At 32.9% G+C, this 13,177-nt stretch overlaps 2 protein-coding genes across 2 annotated transcripts in view; both read right to left on the reverse strand.

The window, feature by feature from the left end:
- LOC110191637 (uncharacterized) overlaps window positions 1–9,928 on the reverse strand; it is a 31,010-nt gene extending 21,082 nt beyond the window's left edge. The window contains exon 1 of the mRNA XM_020962528.2: window positions 9,668–9,928. The gene's annotated coding sequence lies outside the window, so the exon portion shown is untranslated. The remainder of the gene's footprint in view (window positions 1–9,667) is intronic.
- The window catches only part of LOC110191638 (G protein-coupled receptor dmsr-1), a 42,229-nt gene extending 32,298 nt beyond the window's left edge, over window positions 1–9,931 (reverse strand). Inside the window, exon 1 of the mRNA XM_020962529.2 lies at window positions 9,668–9,931. The gene's annotated coding sequence lies outside the window, so the exon portion shown is untranslated. The remainder of the gene's footprint in view (window positions 1–9,667) is intronic.
- Between the last annotated feature and the right edge of the window lie 3,246 nt (window positions 9,932–13,177).

Here is a 13,177-nt window from a genome sequence, read left to right on the forward strand (position 1 = left end):
AGTTACAATGACTTTTGAGCAAACTTTACAAGAAAATCATTCATCGAAAGGTAATTTCTTTTGCTCAGAACATGTACTAGTCCTATTGCAAATTAATTTCCTGTAATAGGAATTTCCTGGCAAAATAGAAAATAAACTTTCAGCAGATTTCAGCTGAATTAATTAATATCGAACCTTAGGAGATAGAATGCCTTTAGGACAAAATTAGGAATTAGGTAATAGTGATGGCTTCAAATAAAACCAGATATTTGTAGTATGTTGTTCTTATACTTATATATATTACTATATTTTTAAAGAAAAACAAAATTTATATTGATTTAATATCGATATTCTATTAACAGTGAAAAAACAATGAATATAAATTAGAATATATTATTTATTTTAAGGAAATAAATACATTATAAATACTTGCATACAAAACTCTTTATATTTTCTATATTTAATATAATTTAAACTAAGTTAAATTTTGTACTTTTATATACTAACGTTTGTTTAAGTTCTATAAAAATAAACCGAATAAATAAAAATTCCATTTATATATTTATAATTTTAAGTTTGATGTGTATAAAATCACAGAGAATATGGACAGTTTTTAATATAAATCTCTTTATTTGTTGATTACTCTAAGTTTTGTTTTATTTGAAATTCAATTTGTTCTTTCTCTTATATATATTGACATATTCTTTAAACGTATAAAGTTCATGATCATTATGATGCATTATAAGTATTATTATTAATAACTGGAGAACTGGAAATTTATTTCATGAATGCCTTTAAATATAGTATTTTAGTTATATTTACTTATATAAACTCATATGTATATATATATATGTTTAAATAATGTTTCAAGGCAAAGAATTCCGATAAAGATATCAAATTCTCTGAGTTTAAGACTTCAAACCAACACTAGTGTATGGAAAATAAGTAAATAGGAAAGTATTAAGTAATTGTAATATAGAATTTTTCATCTCTGACAAAATGACCCCCAGCCATTTTCCTATAAGCCAACTGAAAGCTCTTTGAAGCCCAGGATATTGATTGAACATAGAATTTAATGAAAAGCGGTCAGGTCAGTTCCCCATGGAGTTGTCACTCTATCATAAGTTAATATGTACATTTATCCTGGGGGCAAAACAACTATTAGCTGTCAATGGTTTGTGTTTAGTAACAACAATGGACTGTCCAGATACATATCTCGAATGAGGTTGACATGTAAACTGTGTCCGCCCATGCTGGGTCTGTAATTAAAAACAAATGATTTCCAGGGCCTAAAATGGTACAAAGAAAAGGACGAACTAAAACATCAGGCAACATAATTGTTTCAATAAAAAATTTGCTAGCCTGTATAAAATAAAATGCTGACAACATTTCAGTTAACTTTGCTCATAAAGGCTAAAGGGGGAGAAAAAAAAAGGTGAGCCAGTTTAATGCCACTTCCAGCAGCTGTTGAAAAGCTTCTGTCGTTATGTAAAAGAGGAGCAACGCAACAAGGAGCTCCTTGTCCTGGCTATTTCTTTATCCTGACCATTCTGCTCCGATAGCTTTTCCATGCTTTGGTAAATACACACAGCATTATGAATATAATTCCAAAAGGAATATGTATAGAAAGGGTAGAGTTTCATAGAAATGTTTAACTACAATAATAATAATAAAATAATAATGTTACGGATTTGTTTACTTCTCTTGTCAAATACAGAAGCCATTTAATTGCATTCAGCTTACCTGTTTGTTGCCTGCAAATAACCAAAATTCGATTTAATCTTGACCGTAAAGGTGATGAAAATCCCAATTTGGACGAGAAAATGGATCATATGTTAGATATTTGTACATACACTTGCAGCATAGACAGACTCTCGAGATTTTCTCTTACTGCAAGGTATGACAAGCTTTAGGAAAATCCTAGCTAAGTCCCAGCTGCCTAAGTAATTGCAAAAAAACAGAATAAATAAATAAATGAAAGAAAGAGTGCAGCAGCCGTGGGGGAATCCCCCGAGACTTGCCACAAAGCGCAACAAGGCGCAATTTGCCTTGCAGCCCACTTTTAAAGTGTGCAAATTCTGCACATTAACTCACGCAATTTATCTTCATTGAAACCAAACCCTGGCTGGATCCTTTCAATTAGAATTGCTCCCGTTGGCTTGGAGTTCAGAGGAGCCTTTTAGACCAGCACGTGCACATTACACGCTGGCATAAATCAAATTGACTTTAACCCACGAAAATGGATGAAAGGACCCAGGAACCCAACCAGACATGACTTCTTCCTTCGAGCTTCGTTAGCTGCCAGACAAACGATTCTGACTCTTTGCCCGGAACACACTTAACAACAGAAACAGCAAAAACATCAACAACAACAAAAAAAAACACAAAAACCATGTAAAAAACCGTAATAGATATCCCTGTTTTTTTTTATCACAAAGTTTGGCAATCAACAACTTTGGAAAACAAGAGGAAAAACTTTTTAAATATACATCGACTACATGAAGAGAATTATTTTATTGTCATAGAAATCACTTGCTCTCAGAATGTGTGCCAAAAATATTGTATATCGGTTGTCAATAGTTATGGAGTTCTCCAAAAGAATTTATTTCTATTTAAGTTTAGTTTGTTCTTTAAGAAAAGTTAAGTATACGAGAGAGTATTTCCTTTAGTTTAAATTCGAGGAAAACTAGGAAAATAGGTCATAGATTATTTTAAAATATACATTTATTATATTGTTTTTACATTCAAAGAACTATTGCATTTTCTTGGGTAATACTATTAAAAATATTGTCTGTTAACACTATATTTTTCTATATTATTTCAACCGTAAAAGAGCTTTAAAGATTGTTATGCATGGATAAGAGTGTTTGTTAATATTATTTTTTAATAATTTTTTTAAGATAAATTTATAAACCTTTTTACTGTAAAAGTTCCAATTCAATCCTTATTTTTACAAAAACTCTTTAAAGTGTAGATGTAAAAAAACTTGTATATTTAACACTATAAAGCACACCTGCATTTTTAACTATAGGAAAAATATTAACTTAACTTTATAATATTAACTTAATTAATAAAATACATTATTGGGATAAATATATTCTAGATACTTTATTAATTTCCCACAAAACAATATTTTACTGCCTTAAAAATGATTAAAACAAGCTTTAATGTTTCTCAGTTACCTTTTAAGATATTTAGTACAAGACATTCACAATAAAAGTATCTTAAAGATGTGTAAAAAGGATTTTTATTGAAGGTCACGGCTACGAAGGCTCGATGCTAGGTTTTATTAACAAAATATAAAAAGATTTCTAGCACAAGTTTTGCCCTCAACAAAATCCTTAAGTTTTAAAGACTCTTCCAAGTTTAAATGGTGTGAAAAAAAACTTGTCCCTTTACTACTTAAAATTCCCCTCACTTTTTATTTTCACTTTTCGCTGCCCTCGTTTTGTATCCTTTTAGCTGGTAAAAAAAAAGGAAAATTCCAAATTTCCGTCACGTCGCCCCTAATGCCACCAGAAACACACAACATATCCAGCTAACATGGTCGTAAAAAGAAGCGGCAAATGCTCGGCTCAAATGAAGTGATGCAAACTATGAGAGGACTCTCCGGGATGATGGAAAATTATGGAAAAGCGGGAAAAGCGAAAAAGCAGGGGGCTGTGGGGCAGACTTAGGCGGTCTGACCTAAGTGAACCTCTTTGTTCGGACGAGTTTTGAGTAATGCCACAATGACAGGCATTCAATGTGATTTGGGTTTCGAAAACTTTTAGCGCTCACACTGCGTATACGTAATGAAATGGACAAATGGCATTGGCCCTAATTCGAGGGCTTTTGCCAATGAATGGAAATGATATGAAGTGACGGTCGAAAGCTGAAAAGTCAATTCACAGGGAAATTCTAGAAGAGGGGAGGAAAATGCCCCACGCAAAATGACGGAGGCAGAATGGCAGTCAAGTTTTTATCATTTATTATTTGTGCTGAGTAATGGGCGTTCGGTAATGTCCTTTTTTGCGGTCAAACACTTGACCAGCTTTCCGCAAGGCTCTCTTTCTTTTTTTTGTTGTATTTCTGATTGCTTCTAGTATAACTCCCCTTATTTTTCTATCTTTTTCTTTTAATTTAATGGCCATTTGAACACATCTCCTGCCAGAGTCCCCTCGACATCAAATACAATTATCAATGCCCGCTGGCCCCATTAGACAATTTATATGCAAACGTCAGACGGCTAGACATTCAATGCTAATGAATGTCAGCACGCACCAATAAAACACCCAAAAAATTCACCGGTGCAAAAAACAACAATTGGGGGGGGGAAAAGTGAAAATGCCAAGAACAACAAACTGGCTCAATTCAAAGTTCAAATGCCACCTCCAGGAGCGACGCCTTTGGCCAGAAACCGGGAGAGTATCCGAAAATGGACAATAAATAAAATTGCTGCTCTGGAAATTGGGTGTTTAAGTACACCACTTTTATGTTTAAATATTCCCTAAGGGATATCAAAGGGAATATCGGGTTCAGTGGTTTCAATTAACAATTCATTGAATTTGTTTGTGCCCAAGTACTGCGAATGCTATTTACTTACACAATGATTGCCACTTCAATTAATTTAATCCATACATTTCCTGCTTTTTGTCTTCTTTAACCGGAAATCAACATTAACCATGCAATTGGCATCGATTTTTAATAAAAATTGGGGGGTGAAAATAAAATAAAGAAGGCACATAAAAAAATGTGATAATTAAATAAAAATAACACAGGAAAATATGAGATACCTGCTCGTTTCAAAGGCTTTAATATCACCTTTAAAAATTTCGAAAAATGCTACAAATGCCGCATTCCCAAGTGATTTTAAGTAAATAATATTTTTTCTTATTTAAAAGCATATAATGTTTATATAAGATAAACTTAGAAAACAATATACAATACTTTTTAAGTTTAGTATGCAAACAATTTTATTAACAAAACCATTATTATGCTTAATTCTAAACAAAATAATAGATAAAATATTGCGCAACTTCTTATAATAAATTTAAAAAATATATATTAATATCATTAAAATAAAATAAAAAAAATACAAACTTTTTGATAAATATTTAAAACCACCTCTTCAGACACCAAAAAAGTATGCTACGAATCTGTTTAATCAAAAGCATAGTCTCTTAGTATAATAATAAATTGCAATTTCTTATAATTAATGCTCTATATATAAATGATTAATATTATTTAACTAACTACGAACTCCTCGTATTAGGGTATTAGAAGTTCTAATGATTTAAAACCATTGTTTAAGTCACACAAGTCTGGGGTACAAATGTAAATACTAAAATCATAGCATCATATCATACTTATGGGTGCATAAATAACACCCCCTCATATTCAATTATCTAAATATATATTAATTAACTAAGTTACATTTAAGCAAAGGGTATCCCCCATTCGAACCCCCGAAATTCCCACCAAAAACATTAATTTTTATATGCATGCTCCTTCGTCTTATTATTCCTGACCCAGGTAAATTGGCTGGCCCACAATGCCAAATCTTTCGGCATGTCCATAAATTCACATTCAACCTTAAAGCATTTACAAAAGAAAAACCTCAAAATTTGCCACTGAGCGTACAAGTTTCAGCATAAAAAAAGAGGCACGCGTTTTTTGGGGGGAAAAAGTATCTGAAAAGCCGACAGCCGGGCGATATGTACACTCCAACCAAATTGTTGGCATCATTTTGGGTCTCTGGAGGGGCCATTGAGTGGGTGTTCCGGATGGGTGGATTGGGTTTGCTCTGGTTGTGTGTGTGTTTGTGTCTACTCTATACAGACATCTGCCAAGAACCTCGAGAATTGTTTATTGTTTACTCTTTGCATTTAACGGCTTGCTGAAAGGCATCGCCCCATATCAAAGATGAAGAGACCGAAGTTGAGATGCTGCTGATTCCATTCACAGAAGCGGAAACAAGTTATGTATTTAACTGTCATAACTTAGCAACAACAATATATAAAAAAATGAAGAAAATAGTGGTGTCTCCCACGCAGAGACCACTTTAAAGTGAAATTCCTTTGGCTAAAATTAACAACCAGTGTAAATATATCATAAAATTCAATTAACAAATAAGTTTGTAGTTAGTTACCCAGAAGGCATGGCAACAGAACCCCATTCTGAGAAGAGTCCTTACTATCAGAAGGTAATAAGAGTAAAAAGGGGATTGATTACATTTCATTTGAAATGCTAACGAACGAGTTGAATGGGTTTTTTACATGCTAACAAATTCGCACAAGAAGGGTTCAAATCCTTGAATCCGATCAAAGAGAAATTTATACAATTATTTCATTGAAATTATTTGAAATATACTCTGAAAAGGTTAAAGAGAATTACTGTTAAATATAAATCCTTTTAATTGCCACTAGGATATGCACAAAGAAAGCTTAGTTAATAATGTAAACAAATGGATTTATTGCATTTCCGGCTTACATTTTGTGTAAGTAAACAAACCAATTAATAATTCATTCGTAAATAATTACATAAAAAATCCCCACTAACTCATTCAACTAAGCTTTATGAAGAGTCAAATAAATCGAATAAAAACTTGTTCAAGCTGAAATCCAATAGCAGAAAAACGCTACATTTATTTAGTTTGAAAAACAAATTTCCGGAAAAACTCCCTGAAAATTTATTCAGTTCATTTTTCTAGACCATAAAACCGATTACTCACAGCTGTCACATCTGTAGTTTTTCGAAATGACACAGCAGGAAGTCGACTAATGAGACAAATCCTTTTTTTTTTTTTTTGTATATTATCCTTTGGTCCTTGCCCTACTCAGAAAGTCAACCGATGACGGAAACCAATCAATGGAGTTGACAGTAGCTTCAGGTCCCCTGGGAAAATTGGCTAATTAACTTGGGCATAAATACCAGCCAAGCTGGATGCCAGATGTTTAAGGCCAAAGTTTAAGGAGCATAAATAAGGATTTTATATCAATGGAGAGACGGGGAGCATCCATGGCATGCCTCATTTAGCCGGACTTTAGCCATAAGTACCGGCGGCATGCAAGCATTATTTATTTAATTTAGACATTGCCCTTGGTAATTTAGGATAATGAACTGAAGGTCGTTTTCTTGGTGCCCAGTGCACAGTGTACAACTCCTGGCTGGTACTTAATGTATTATTATTAAAATGCCTCATGCCGTGCTGCAAGTCCTAAACATATTAAAAAACATCCAGCGGAGATGTCACCTCATGCTGTCTACAATATAAGAGGAGCACCAGGTCTGGCGCCTCATTGCGAAGGCAAAAGAACATGCCCATTTTCTATTTCCAAATTTCTTTCGGTTTGCTCGTTGGCTGCCTGGAATTTTTCATCCACGTTTAATTTATTCTTTTATGTCCGGAGCGTGTTGCTTTGATGTGCCCACAATGGAGCATCCGCAGCACGGAGTCTCCTCCAGCCATTAATACAACTTAGGCTCACACATCTTCTATGTAGTACAGGGAGCCACATGAATTGTAATCCATGTGGCATGGATTTCTTTCCTTTCTTTTTTATTTTCGGGGGTCCTTTAGCTCTTTGGATGGCTGGATAATAATGCCAGACCGTGGTCGGGACATCAATTTCCTATTGTGGCCAGATTTCCGCCTGCAGATTGATATTGTGTGTTCGCATGACTTGCTTTTCGGCCCAACTTGTGGTCAAATATATACAAGTTAAAGGGGAGCCATAGCATTTTCAAGACTTTCATAAATTATGCATATGATCAATTAAATACAGAACATTGAGCAATGGTTGTGGATGTGTGGTGTGGCATCCGATGGAAATGGGAAATAGTTTTCGCTCATTTATATTTAGCTTATCAGGCGTATTGAACAATGACCTCTGTTGTGATTTTATATGAAAAGCAAGGGTTAAAAAAGCAACTTAATGCTATTAGTGAATTTATTTAAAAGGAAAAATTAACACTTCAATATATGGTATATATTCTAGGTTTGTTATTAAATATTTAACATTGCTCCCTAGGGTTATTAAGAACTCCTTAAAATATAAATTAATATTCTTTTTGATTTATTTCAACAAATTTCCAATCTTTTTGTAATTTTAGATCTTATTTTCTTAATTATTACTTCCTTTGTGTGGATTTAATATTATACGAAAAATTAAAGAAAAATATGTTAAGCAAGAAAGGATGTTAAATCAGTCATAACTAACTCGAAACTACTTTTTTTTAGCAATAACCAATTAACCCATTTTTCAAGGCCTAATCAACTTTAAGAATTTCGTCTTAAATGACTCAAAAGCTTATTTATATAAGATTTCCATGTCGAAGTAAAATTATTTTATTGTAAGACTTGACATCATTTTCCTTCCGCCACTTAAATTTTTGATGGAAATGGATTCTGTAATCATCTTTTAATTCCTTAAACCATAATCTTGATAACCGTGTTCAGTAACCTGAAAACATGATATTATTGAGCCTGTTTACCCGCCTCGTTTGTTTTATTTCCCAATATTTGTTTACCACCCGAGTACTCTCACATTTTCCCCACATTTTTATTAAAATGAAGGAATAAAAAAAACTGCGCACTCAAAATATAAAGAAATTTAATGCAACAAAACCATATTTAAACATGGAACCAAGGGATTTTTATCCCTCCACAAGACCACAAAGTGAAACTTTGTTTCTTTTGCTTTTTACTTAATTTATGGGTCATTAAATTTGTATTGGCGAGACGCTACCAAGGCAATTTGTCCTTGAACGGAACCCTTTTTATGGGCCAACCCAAAAAAAAACGAAAAAATATATACAATATTTGAAAGAAGCCAATTATGGTCAGGTTTGACATAATTAGTTATGGCAACAGAAGGACATTTATAATTTTTTGTCCTTTATTTCTGTTTGCTTATTTGTTTTTTACGCGAACAAATAAAACATAAAAATAACCGAAAGATTCTGGGAAATTCATTTTTTATGGTTAGATTAATTTTTCTTTACCTAAAAAATTCAAAGAAGGTCAGGTTTGACATAAATAATTGTGTCAATAGAATGAATGATTTCATGCATATTTTATGTTACTTATATATTTATTTACGTGTGATGTTAATAGAAAAACCGTTTGATTCGTGAAAAGTATGATTTTTTTCTAGGATTTATTTTCTCAATTATAGAGAAATCCACAGATTTCCAGGAATGCAATTATGACCTGTTAAACTATAATTGGCTGGGCATAACAAATAGCTTTTTATTATAAAAACTAAAGCCATTAGAGTAAATGATTGATTGATGATCATTATTTCATTGAAAAAAATCGTTTCCAGGTAGCATATTTAATTTCTTTTGTGTTTTTAATTCGGTGTGTTTTTATTCGGAATAATTTACATATTTATGACATGCAAAAGCACTTTTTGTGGAAAATATTCGGTTATTTCATTGATATATAGCTTACAAATTTGTTTTCATTAAAATATGAATATGTTAAATACAAATTAATTCATTTTTAATTAACTTTTTGACTCTATTATGATTATATCACAAAAAGAAACTATAAATCTTCACAAATGGTACGGAAATATCTATGAATTTCCATTATTCTGCGCAAATGTTGTATTTGAAATTTCTCTGTTTATTGTTTTGTGTCAATTAAAATTAATGACTTTTAAATTTTCTGATAATTGTACATATAATTTGTAGCACTCACATTTGCTGTTTATTTTCGTTGTTATTTAGCGTTTCTCTGTTTACATTTTACAACACAAAAGTGGGTTATTTTTAAAGTAGAAATTCGTGGAGTAAACAAAGTCTTAAATAGTTTTTATTTTTAAGTTTTCAATGATAATAGTTTTTCTCGTATTTTTTATTTTTATATATTATTTATTTGTACTTTTAAAACTCTTTTCGGGCGCACTAATATTCGATCCGCTGTCTGATCCTTTCACGAGCTCGGTAAACGACGGACTGCACGTTGAAATTCCGGCTGGCTTTTGATGATTTGGCGCCAAACTGTTAAGCTTTTCGAATTTCCCCTCTTTTTCCAGCCTTCCAGTGCGAATTACTGTTCGAAACTGGAACTGGAAGGCGGCCTTCTAGCCGGCAAATGACGCCTGCGCATTAAAAACAAAAGCGAGAAATTGTAAACAAAAATCAGCTGCATAGAACAGCTTCATTGATGATGGAATATATACTATATATTACTATATATATATATATATATATATATGGAAATGTGAGTGTGTGGATCTAAAGCCAAGGATGAGTGATGTGATTAGGGTGAGCTCATGTGCGTTGCTAATAAATATCAATGATTTGTGAAAATTCTTCATCTCGAAAGGAAACAAAAAATGTTTAAAAAAAAGGCACACACAATTTTATTGAAAGTCGTTGAAGCAGACAGTAAGTACATCTGCTCATATGGAATTAAATTGAAGGGGATTGGGCGGCGGGGTTACTATAATAAATGGGCGGGGAAAACGAGGCTCAAGGCCACGCCTTTTACTTGTCACGCCAACTGAGAATCCTCACAGCTGTCAGGTCAAAGCCTCAACCTACTTGACATCTTCTCCAATGTTCTGGCATTTTCCCAGCTTCCCCCACACAATCAGAATTTTCCCCACAAAACCCACAACATTTCCCCGGCATTTAATTTCCTTTGACACCGCATTATTTTAGCCTCTTTTTCGACACAATTTACACACAATTCGAACAGCCTTTGACTGGGATCGGTGTCTGTATCAAATGATTCGGAGACAATATAATGGTGCTGCCTCATTGTCTTTCGATTTATCGAGTGAAGGTTAATCACCTCCCGGTTATTTTCAGTGCGTCTGCAAATAGAAGGCGAGAAAAATTGATGAACAAATTGATTAAATTAAATAAATACAAGAATAAGAAGAAGAGAATTTTTTATATGCTTCGGTAAGCAATTAATTGACTTTTGATTGATATTTTAATACACTTTGTAGAAATTTAAATATTTTTTTTGACATTAGCACAGTTAAAGTTGCCATCCTGTATTATTATATTTCATACATTTTTATATTAATTACATCTTTTAAAAAATAAGCAAGAACTTCCGCACGCCGAAATTTATATACCCTTGCAGATTGAAATTCGATCACTGGGAATTAATGCAATATAAATTATATACATTTATGCTTAAAAACAATAAAGTAATGCCTGCTTTCATTTCCATTTTATATTTTTTTTTCTGATCGTTCCGATGGCAGCTATATATATGTATATATATAGTCCGCCGATTCGGCATGCTCCAAATTATATAATAGTAAAATAATATAGAAGAATAACCCCATAGTTTCATTCAAATAGCTTGCTCCTAAATTTGTTCCAAAACAAATCTCCCACATCAGTTTTTATGATTCCCAACATCCCCGGAACGAAGTGCCTTCTGCCTGCCAAGTCTCAGAAATGTGTTGTGTTACAAAAGTTGCAAGTCATTGTGTTCAGAAAGAACACACATTTGTATATTAGAGAGATAAGAGCTTGTCTATGTATAGGCAAGATAAACGTAGCTACACCAAAGTGTTGCGTCTGGCCTGCAGATGTCCTGCACTCTAGCACATGTGTGCATACCTAACTCGACTAGGTACACACTTGGTGGGTTATATGACCTCCTGCGAGTGGTCACCACATGTTAGAGATAAGAGCGAGATTATGTTTCCCGCGGTCGGGGATATACCGATCCGTGGGTCTAGAAATAAGGATATGAAAATCTCATGTTAGCTACCTAAGCTAGGACTTTAAGAAATAAAATTCAGTTTGAAATATCAACTCAACAAATGTAGACGTTTGCTTCATTTGCAGCCTCTCTCACATTTTGGTCCTTCGGCCGCTCACCAAATGTAGACGTTTGCTTCATTTGCAGCCTCTCTCACATTTTGGTCCTTCGGCCGCTCTGCAACTTCCCCCCTGTGGTAAGAGGTTCAGAGTTTTAAACTAGCACCTTAAAATATTAAGGCTGCGAAAATAAAAATCTCTTGTTTTTTTCCCCACGAGGTAAGAAACAGAGACTAAATAAAAAGCATAAGGATAAACAAGAGTCCTTATTGTTTAAAAAAAAAAAAAAAACCCCAAATGTAGACGTTTGCTTCATTTGCAGCCTCTCTCACATTTTGGTCCTTTGGCTGCTCTGCAACTTTCCCCCCTGTGGTAAGAGGTTCAGAGTTTTAAACTAGCATCTTAAAATATTAAGGCTGCGAAAATAAAAATCTCTTGTTTTCCCCCACGAGGTAAGAAACAGAGACTAAAAAAAAAGCAAAAGGATAAACAAGAGTCCTTATTGTTTAAAAAAAAAATAATAATAAATGCATTATTTTTCCAACGCAAAAAATTGGTTGGTTTAATAAAAAACCATTTTGTTAAAATTAATTTTTGTGGTCGAAAAATCGGCAAAATACAAAATAAAAGAAGTGGAAGCGTGCTAAGGCTTTAACATTAGCAGTGAATGTGAAAAAATAAAAAAAAAGCTCCTAAAATTGATAAATAAATAAATGCCATAAGAGCATAAAAATACTTAACTGACGTTAAGTTAAACTGGAACTTGGTGCCAACATTAAAAAAAATAAATAAAGTGCTAAATTCAACACAGACACCTCCAAGCCAAAACTAAAAAATAAAAAAAAAACCTGAAACCAAAAGACGACATTAGAAGGAAGGACGATCGCAGCAACAACTGCGTCAGCGACAACAACAGCAACTTCAAGAATAGCAGCAACAACAACAACAGCTAACAACATCGTCAAGACGAATCCAGATAAGCAGCATCATCAACATCGTCAACATCGGATGCAGATAAGCGAAAATTACATTATACCTACTTATACTTATACAGATATAAACATATTGAAACATACAGATACACAGATACCTAAATTTAAAAAATATATATATAGTAATAAATACAGTCCACTAAATCGTTGTTTTACACAAGTAAAAAAAAAATAGAAAATATTGCTAACTAAATGACAAGCTTGCCGGGCCTTTGGCAGAATGTTCATCAGAACACGAAGAATTATAAGTTTTATTATTAAGAAAGACAAATTCAAGCCAATGTTAATTTAAGTTATATGAAAATCAATGTTTTAAAAAGGAAATAAAAATGAACACTTAGAACAAGATTTAAGTTAAAAAATTAAATGAAATATATAATTACAGTCCACTAAATCATTTAAGAATAATTATCCATAAGCAAATC

The sequence above is a fragment of the Drosophila serrata genome, unplaced genomic scaffold (genome assembly GCF_035046125.1).
Source record: "Drosophila serrata isolate PLE 108 unplaced genomic scaffold, ASM3504612v1 contig_184, whole genome shotgun sequence".
Lineage (NCBI taxonomy): Eukaryota > Metazoa > Arthropoda > Insecta > Diptera > Drosophilidae > Drosophila > Drosophila serrata.